Source organism: Cupressus sempervirens, chromosome 5, assembly GCF_028749045.1.
Source record: "Cupressus sempervirens isolate cs-2001-9-10 chromosome 5, ASM2874904v1, whole genome shotgun sequence".
Lineage (NCBI taxonomy): Eukaryota > Viridiplantae > Streptophyta > Pinopsida > Cupressales > Cupressaceae > Cupressus > Cupressus sempervirens.
This window is the reverse complement of record NC_143122.1, coordinates 352,781,699-352,792,045: the sequence shown is the minus strand read 5'-3', so window position 1 is coordinate 352,792,045 and position 10,347 is coordinate 352,781,699.

The following is a 10,347-nucleotide window of genomic DNA, read 5'->3' as shown; positions in this document are numbered from 1 at the left end:
AGAGTCAAGAAAAGGAAAAATTGATGTGAAAAGTGATGAAGGCATAATCTTGGGATACTCCAATAAGAGTAAAGCATACAAATGTTTGAATATATCTACTCACAAAGTTATAGAAAGGGCATATGTAAAGATTGATGAGTTTGCAAAAGAGTCTGAAGAACAAAGCAAGAAAGAACTTGAAGACCACATAAACTTTATTTAGTATAAGCCTGTTGCTGTACCTAAAGTTCAAGAAAATTACAATCAACAGTCTTCACCACCTGAATTCCTGAAATCCCCACTTCAACCCAAGTTTTAGCAAGTATAAAACAAGTCATCTGATGGAACCAAGTCAAAGAAAGTGGGACCTCAACACGATTCAGATGATCATGGTGAACCTAGTGAATTTAGAAAGGAGCCTAGACTTGTTGGATATGTCAAAAGGCATCATGCAAATGAGAAGATCATTAGAGATTAGTCAGTTGGTATAATGACAAGGATCAAATTAAAAGGTGCATTTTTATTTATTGAATTTGAACATAGAACTATCAAAGATGCATTAGAGAATGAAAGCTAGATAGAGGCAATGAATGGAGAGATTGATTAGATAGAAATAAATAAAACTTGGACTCTTGTTCCTACACCCAAGGACAAGAATTTAATTGGTACCAAATGAGTATTAAGAAATAAGCTAAATGAGAATGGAGAAGTATCAAGAAACAAGGCAAGATTAGTTTGCAAGGGTTACGCTTAAGAGGAAGCTATTGACTATGGAGAAACTCTTTCTCCTATTGCTAGACTAGAAGGTGTTAGAACACTCCTTACATATGCAGCACACAAAGGATTCAAAGTATATTAGATGGATGTGAAATTGAAATTCTTGAATGAAATCTTAGAAGAGGAAGTCTACATTGAGCAACCAAAAAGTTTCATTGATCCTAGCAAAAGGGACATGGTTTACAGATTACACAAAGTAGTGTACAGTCTCAAACAAGCCCCTAGAGCATGGTATAAAATGTTACATAATTATCTCATGAAGATTAGTTTTCAAATAATTAATGATAACAAAAACTTATGCATCAAAGAAGGACTAGATAAGAAGATTATGTTGGCAAAAACCTTTGTGAATGCTACATTATTAACTGGAAATGATGATTTGTGCAAAAAAATTTCTGTGGAAATGAGTAAGGAATTTGAAATGTCAATGTTTGGAGAGATCAAATTTTTTTCTGGCTTACAAATTGAATAGGTGAAAGATGGTATCTATATTACTCAATCAAACTACATCAAGGAGATACTAAAGAAATTTGGAATTGAGGATTCTAGACTAGTTGGAACACCTATGTCTACTAGACATAAGCTTTCCAAAAATGATAATTCCAAAGAGGTAGATTAGACTACATACATATCAATGATTGGGAAACTTTAGTATGTGGTACACACAAGACCTGATATAGCATTAGCATTTGGTATGGTGGCTAGATTCTCTACTAATCCTAAAGAAAATCATATGATGGCAATCAAAATAATCATGATGTATCTGAAAGGTATTGAAGAATATGGTTTGAGGTATAAGAAATGAGGAAATTTTAATTTGAAGGCATTCACTGATGCATATTGGGTAGGAAGTGTTGATGACAAGAAGAGCACTAGTGGTGGAGCACTTTTTCTTGGAAAGAGGCTAGTATCTTGGACAAGCAAAAAACATAAATGTATCTCTTATTTATAGCAGAAGCAAAATATGTTGCTGTAGTAGTTAGTTGTTCCAACATTGTATGGTTCAAGCAATTGTTGTTAGCTATGAAGGAGGAGATCAATGACCCAGTTGTTATCTTCTGTGATAACACTAGTGTAATCAACATATCCAAGAATTTAGTGATGCATACCAAGACCAAGCACATTGCAATAAAATATCATTTCTTGAGAGAATTGGTACAAGACAAAGAGGTGAGGTGTAACACCTTGCCAAGATACCCAAAAGAAATTAACCTAAAGTTTCACTAAGTTTGTTAAACATTTTTTTTGAAAGATAATAAACAACAACATATATAATATAGTGGAAGCAATAACAATAAGAGATAAAATAGTGGAAGCAATAACTCACATACATACAACCATAAAAAATATATTACATCTCTTAAGGTTGTGTGACATTAAATCAAATTTAAGTTTAATTAATACTAAATCTAATACACAACATAACCACATCAAAGAATAATCACAAGTACAAATCTATTTAAACAATATAAAATTATATAAGATGCCACTTGGCAATAGTAAAAAATGATTAATCATCCGCTATACAAGTCACAGGGTATGATAAGCTCAAAAAATATACATCATCAATAATATACAACATCTCATAAGATATTTGATAAATCAAGTACGATATAACATGATATAACCATCCCATAGAAATATAAGATCAAAAAGAAAGGAACATCTGCACAAGCACATCTAGCAATGACATCTAACAGTTGGATCTCAATGGTATAAGAAAAATGCACCACCATCTGACCTTGTGGAACCTAAATGGCCCACTCCCACCATGCTGAGGAGATAAAATCAATTCCCATATGGATATAAAAATACAAGCCATAACCAATCTAGGTCAAGGAAACACCTTAAAGAAAACTATCTCAAAGGGTACCAAGACACAAGTGTCATCTAATCCCAAAGGAAACATAGAAATGTAGGAAATATACTATTTAAGTGGGCAAGTTTCATCACATGAGCCAAATCTAAGGTTACCCTAGCAACCTCTCTAGACTCTGGCCCCCTAGTGTCTCTATGTGGAATTAGTATCCTTTTGTAAAAACAAGGCATACTAACAAGTCAACTCTAAGGTTACCCTGGCAATCTCTTAGGAATGTGGCCCCCTAGTGACTTTATGTGGTGCCAATATCTTATTAATTCATTTTAAACCCATTTTATGAAATGTTATCACTTATTAAAATAACCTACAATGGGTTACCTAGGTAGCCTCTTTAGGGTTCCAACTTCCATTGCAAGCCACTTCCCAACATGGCATACAAATAACCTACCCAAAGCTCAACAAAAGCAAAAGATCTCATAAGATTATAAAATATACCCCGATTCTTAAACAAACAATTAGAAAGCATTGAAATATCATTGATCGAAAATCATAGATTTCACCAATACAATCATCCTAATAGGACTGATCCAAAATAAAGTACATGTATACCAAACTATAACATAATATGACATCACAAAAAATAAATCACAAAATCACCTTAGTCCTATACAGGCAATTGGGAAGCAATCCAAAGATAACTGATCAAATACTCAAAGGTTATACCATAAAGATCACATCATTCACTTTAGTTCTACACAAGTGAAACTAGAAAGCACAACAAAACATCTGATCAAACTCATCATAGAACACACATGACACATCACCATGGTTGGGTATAAAAGATTGTAACCAAAATAAGCCATAACATCATCACAGAACAAAACTTCCAAGCCTTTGGTAAACATCCTAACTGGACAAAGCACTAAGTCCATCCAAACACAACATCAATAAACCACACATCAAACCAAGTATATGCAAAAGTAACTTTCATAATTCATTTGGTTTTGGAAAACAAAAATGTTAAATTTTCACTTATTGGTTTTCAAGATTTCATTTTTCGTTTACAAAGTTTTTCAATTACAATCCAAGGTTGTGTCATAAATACTAAGTTTCTTAAATTTCTCATAATAATAGGAATTATTTTCATATATAAAAATTTTGTCAAGTAAAATCCAATTTTATTAACATAATCATTTCTCCAATTACAATTATCAGATTTTACTTCCCAAATACACTTTAACAATAAAACCCTTAAAAAATGATTAAAATAAATAATAACCATTAAATTACTAAAGATGACAATTATTTATTTATTAATAAAATAATTTATATTAAATTATTAATAACATAATTATTAATTTGATAATAAAATAGTAATAATGATAATGATTAATAATACTAATAATGTTTAACCTTTAATAAGCAGGAGCCTACAACACAACGGTAAATTGTGAGCCTCTTATTGAAGAGGTCTTGGGTTCGAATCTACCTGTGCTTAATAAAATAATAATTAATCTTGGCTTCGGCCTCTTACCGATCAAAAAAATAAAAACAAAACATTTAACCTTTAATAAATTATTACATCTAATATATATTTATATAACATAAATTAAAACTAACATAATTTATTAAAGAAAATTAATAAAAAAAAATTAAAAAATTAAAAAATAAACTTACCACTAATGTTTATAGCTCACTAGCTTAAAGGCAAGCTACTGTAGCAGTAGCAACAATGTACTATCTTACGATAGTACCTACTGCTACGATAGCAATTGCATCTACTGTGCAACCTCAAAAGAATTCCTACAATGGAGAAGGAAGGAGAAGGGGGTTGGTAGCCCCCACCCACCCAAACATAATTATATTTTTAAAAAAAATTCATGTGTCGTCAAAACTATAAAATGCTCCCCAGTTTATTTTTATATATATTTAATAGTGTAATTACAAATTACTGTGTAATTATATTATATACATATATATATATATACATATATATATATATATATACATATACATATACATATACATATACATATACATATACATATACATATACATATACATATAGCATTTATATATATATTTAATAGTGTAATTACAAATTACTGTGTAATAATATTATATATATATACATATACATACATATACATACATATATATACATATATATATATATATATATACATATACATACATACATCCATATATATATATATATATATATATATATATATATATATATATATATATATATATATATATATATATATATATATACACACATATATGTACATATATATGTATACATATATGTACATATATGTATATATATGTATGTATATGTATACATGTATATATATATAGATATATATAGATAAATACATATATACATATACATACATACATATATATATATATACATATACATATATATATACATACACACATATATACATACATATATATACATACACACACATATATATATACATATACATACATATATATGTATGTATATGTATGTATATGTATGTATATGTATGTATGTATATATGTATATATATGTATGTATATCTATGTATGCATATGTATGTATATATATATATGTATATATGTATATCTATGTATGCATATGTATGTATATATATATATCTATGTATGTATATATGTATGTATATATATATGTATGTATATATGTATATATATATAGATAGAATAAAATTTTCAATATAAAATTAGTATAGAACTCTAGATCAAATAGCCAACATTTATAAAATAAATTTGGTTTTCTTTTCAAAATCTACATCTTGATTTTAACAAATCCATTACAAATTACCCAATTTACCAAACAAGGGTTTTCCAAACTTAAATTGTTTACAGACATTTCTGAAACATAGAAACAATCAATTTACAAACAAGGGTTTTATATTCTCAATTCATATACAGAGGTTTCTCAAATAAAGAATGATAAAATCACATACAAGGGTTTCAACCCAATTGAATTATGAAAATAGATTCACAAACATGGAGAAGACAGAGAAATCAAAGAACGAGCAACTACTGTATAAACCCACAAGATCCTATCTGGATCTGATGCTAAAACAATGAATGCACAAAAATGCAAGAATTTTCTTTCTATTTTGAAAATTATATTTTCGAAAATTGGCTCCTCCAAAACCTGTGAATGGAGAAATGAGCTCTAATTTCCTAATAAAGAGCTTTTCCCTAAATTAGGGCTTTGATTGTGCAATCACATGAAAAACCTTTTCCTATATTATTTTATTATATTTTAATTTCTATGCACAATCTTTTTTCATTAAAATAAAATAACTTTATTAAATCAATTACTCTCTCTCTCTCTCTCTCTCTCTCTCTCTCTCTCTCTCTCTCTCTCTCTCTCTCTCATCAAATCATGAGACACTTTTAATATAATATTTATTAATTTAACTAATAATATTATTTAGAGTTTATTATTAAAATAAAACTCTTAAATAAATTATTATTAAATTAAAAAATAAATATAAAACGCCAAAATTAGAACTTTAATCAAATCTTTTAAATTTAATTCTTTTATTTAATTAATTTCTAAATTAATTAAATATTGAATTTTTAAAATAAAATTTCAATATGATTTAATTACAATTAAAAATGACACTAGACCCACAACACTACATACAAAAATTCAACTGAAGACAAAGATCAAAATCAAACTCTAGGGTCAAAATCATGAATTTACATCACTTGACAAATTCAAACTGGTAAACAACTCAGATACTTGTCCTACTTTCTAGGACAATTGGCTTAGTTTAGGGTTTGGACTCAAGAATTATCTCCCAATTTATACCATTGAGATACTATGATAGGGTACACTCATCCTAGTAATTCAGGGAAGTTGATAACTGATACCTGTAATCTACATAAAATCCAAGCATGTACATACTCATATATTCTAAATTAAATAAACAATGGTGGGGAGTGGTACATTGTGTAGATCTTGACTAGCAGGTGACTATGACTCCCTCCCTCAACCACATTAGAAATGTCAATCATAAAGTAAAACATACATGTACACCATACACATGCAAGTATGGGGATAGTATCCATAAAACTGCATATATATCATTCATCTAACTAACATCATGAAATAACTAAAATCAATGTATGAACATACATATATCATCATAGAAATAATCTCGAACACATGAAATAACTTAGTAACTCAACACATATATCAAATGAAAATGAAATATATTTAATCTAATCTGGTAACCAAGTAAACATAAATATAAAATAGGCCTAAAATAATCTGACAATACAATCAAAAAAGTCAACTAGGGGTAGGCATTACATGAGGTTGGAATATGTGAATATAAAAGAATAGATTGCAGAAATATTCACCAAACCATTGCCTAAGGATGAATTTTTGTATCTAAGAGGTAAGCTAGGAGTTATTCCCCCATCTAAAGCTCACTAATAAGATTTTAGTGATGCATCAACCAAGCATGTTGAAGATCAGACAAGTTGATGCAGTATTGTCAGAGCAGATTGCATATGAATCTATACATCAAGGTATATGGAAACTACATTGATTGTTGTCTTTGACACAAGATTTCAAATAGGGAGAGTTTTCTATCATACATTAGAGAAATTTTATTTAGAAATTTTTTATGTCTGATATGAAGAGTTTGCTATCATAAATCAGAGAAATTTTTGTGAATGTTTGAGATGTTAAAGAGAGAGAATGAACTTGAGTTGATATCAAAGAGGGAGAGTTTGATGTTGCAGTCATTACAATCAGAGGTTGATGATAGAGGGAGTTCACACTAATAGAGGGAGTTCTCATGGATGATAATTAGAATGAAACTAAGGATATTATCCTTCTATTTTTCTCTAAAATTTCTATGTATCATGACATGTTGTGTTGCCATCAATGCCAAAGAGGGAGATTGCTGGATACAATCATTTAATTGTATGTTGTCTTTGATGTTACATAAATGTTAAGTATATACCAAGAAATCAGTGTATGCTGAGCTCACTCAAGAGTCAAAGGAATTTGCAATGTATGACAAGCATCTCAGCATTAACCAAGTTCATAGTGAGTGTTAACCAAGCTCACTAGGTAGCCAACGGGAGTTTGTAGGAAGATAGTGTCTACCGAGTTCACTCGATAGCCAAAGAAAAGTTTGCATGGAATGAGTGTTAAATGAGATCACTTGATTACCAAAGAAGTCTGAAGGAAAATTGTTTTTGAGTTAATGTTGACTGAGTTGGGTTGGCTAATGAAGGATTTTCCTATATCATTTTTGTTGGTTAGTTCTAGTTGACTCATGGGATGAATTTTATTTATTTGAAATTGTATTAAAGTAGAATTGATAAGGTAAAACATATAAGTATAAGGTCAAGTTGAGGATTTAATTGTGTGGAAGAAGCATGTGATTGAGAACATAAACCAAGGAAGTGAATTAGGAGTTGATTAAGTTGTAAATAACATTCTGATCAAGAAGGATCAAGTATTCAAGCTTGAACAGAGATATGAAATCAGAAAATACAATTTACATCAACAATCATGTCATATCATTGTTAATCTCTAATAATTGTAGCAGTAAATCAAATATCTTAACAACTATTTGTCAAATCCTCTAACAAGGTGGCATTTCTAGATTGAAGTGTCTAAAGACTTCTAACAAGGCCACTCCTAGTAGGGTCAACTAAATTCTTTAACAGGGTCACACCTAACAGTGTGTTTTGTAACCTTTAATAGGGTTGGCTCCTAATAGGGCTCACTTCAGAAGAGTGAAAAATAGTAACCAGTTGCAATTGGTGGTTTTTCCTAAATTGGGTTTCCATATTAAATCCTAGTGTTTCTTGTGTTCAGGTTATTTGCTTTATGATTCTGCAACTAAATTAATTAAGGTCAATCACACTTAATATCATAAAATTTTCATGTTTAGTATTAACAAAGTAATAGTGCATATATTTAGTATTAATCAAGTCTTTACAGAGTGACAATCATTATTAGTGTAGACTAAGTTATTGTGTTAACCAAATGTTTCAGTGCTAACCGAGTCACAAGTTATCTAGCAAAGATGATACATCTAGAATTAAGTAGAAGAAGTATAGATTTATGATTGGAGGTTTACAATATCTAACTCACACTAGACCAAATATAGAAAATGTAGTTGGGATAGTAGCAAGATTTCAAGCTAATCCTAAGGAGCCTCATTATGCAATAGTAAATAGGATATTCAAACATCTAAAGGGTACACCTAATTTTGGATTATGGTATGATAGATGAAGTGATTTCACTTAATGTGCATATATTGGCATGGATTGGGCAGGAAATATGGATGATAGAAAGAACACTAGTGGTGGAAAAAATTTTCTTAGAGGAAGATTGATTTCTTGGCTAAGCAAGAAACAAGATTTTATTTCACAGAGTACAACAAAAGCAGAGTATGTAGTAGCAACAAACAATTGTAATCAGATCATGTGGATGAAGTAGATGCTAAAGGAAATTGGAATAGAATTTTTAGAACCTATTATCATACATTGTGATAACAAAAGTACAATGAGTATGTCTGAGTCTTGTGTTGCATTCTAAGACTAAGCATATATCTATTAAGTATCATGTTTTGAGAGAAAGAGTTGCAGAGAAATAGATCAAATTGGAGTACATAAGTACAAAAGAATAGATTGTAGATATCTTTACAAAGACCTTGCCTAAAGATACATTTAAGTATTTGTGAGGTATGGTTGGAATTATGCCCTTGCCTATTTTTAAGTAGATGATGCAGAGATAGCACAAGTCCAGTGGTACATAGCACTATTGTTTAATTGGACTAAATGTTGATGCTTTATGTATGAGGGAGTATTTGAGATGAGCATAGTCATAAAGAACTCTTTGTAATTGGTATAGACTAGTGTCTTTGGACACTTAAGCTGGTTGAAGACTTGGAGTAGATGATTGACATAATGAAGCCTTTTTTATTGATGTCAATGGGTTGGGTGAGAAGTATAAATGAAAAACATCCTCTAATGGGGGAAATAGTGTATACATGAAAGACATCTTATATGAATAAGGAGAATTATTATAATGGATCATTGATGCCAATAGGGAGAAATTGTGAAAAATTGATTTGCATCCATGTAAGATTGTGGAAGCACAAATGGATAAGTTTTTCTAGGAAGTGTGAACAACTGATGTTGATCCTAAGAATGAGATAGCACAAACAAGAATAGTGTTCTAGTGAGCTTCAGATTTGATTGATGAAAAGTATTTGAAAATATGAGAACAACAATAGAAGATTTTGATTTGGTATTCTTGGAATTTAGATGTTTTTCATCTATGTTGCCATCAATGCCAAAGGGGGATATTTTTAGCATGAATGTTGATGGTATTCCTTTGAGGGAGTATCCTAAGCATTGCTAGAACATTATTTCTATGAATATTGGTAGAGTAGAAGAAAAAGAATGAGGTTTTATAGACTGAGTATTGATGATCAGGTCAAGCGTAGTTAACGACATGTTCTACACTATGTCCTATTAAAGTGGTTAAGTGCGCATACAAAGAGTTGAAGACATGTAGAAGATATGCTAGATTTATAGAGGATAGTTTATGGACCAAGTACCTAAGAAACAATTTTTGATGTTTGGATTGTATCTCCAATTAGAGGTAGAATCGTGATACACATAGTTAGACAGTGACAGTAGACAACCTGATGATGACATCAGTGAGTGAGCAAGGTATAAGGTTGTATATGCGAGAAGTTAAT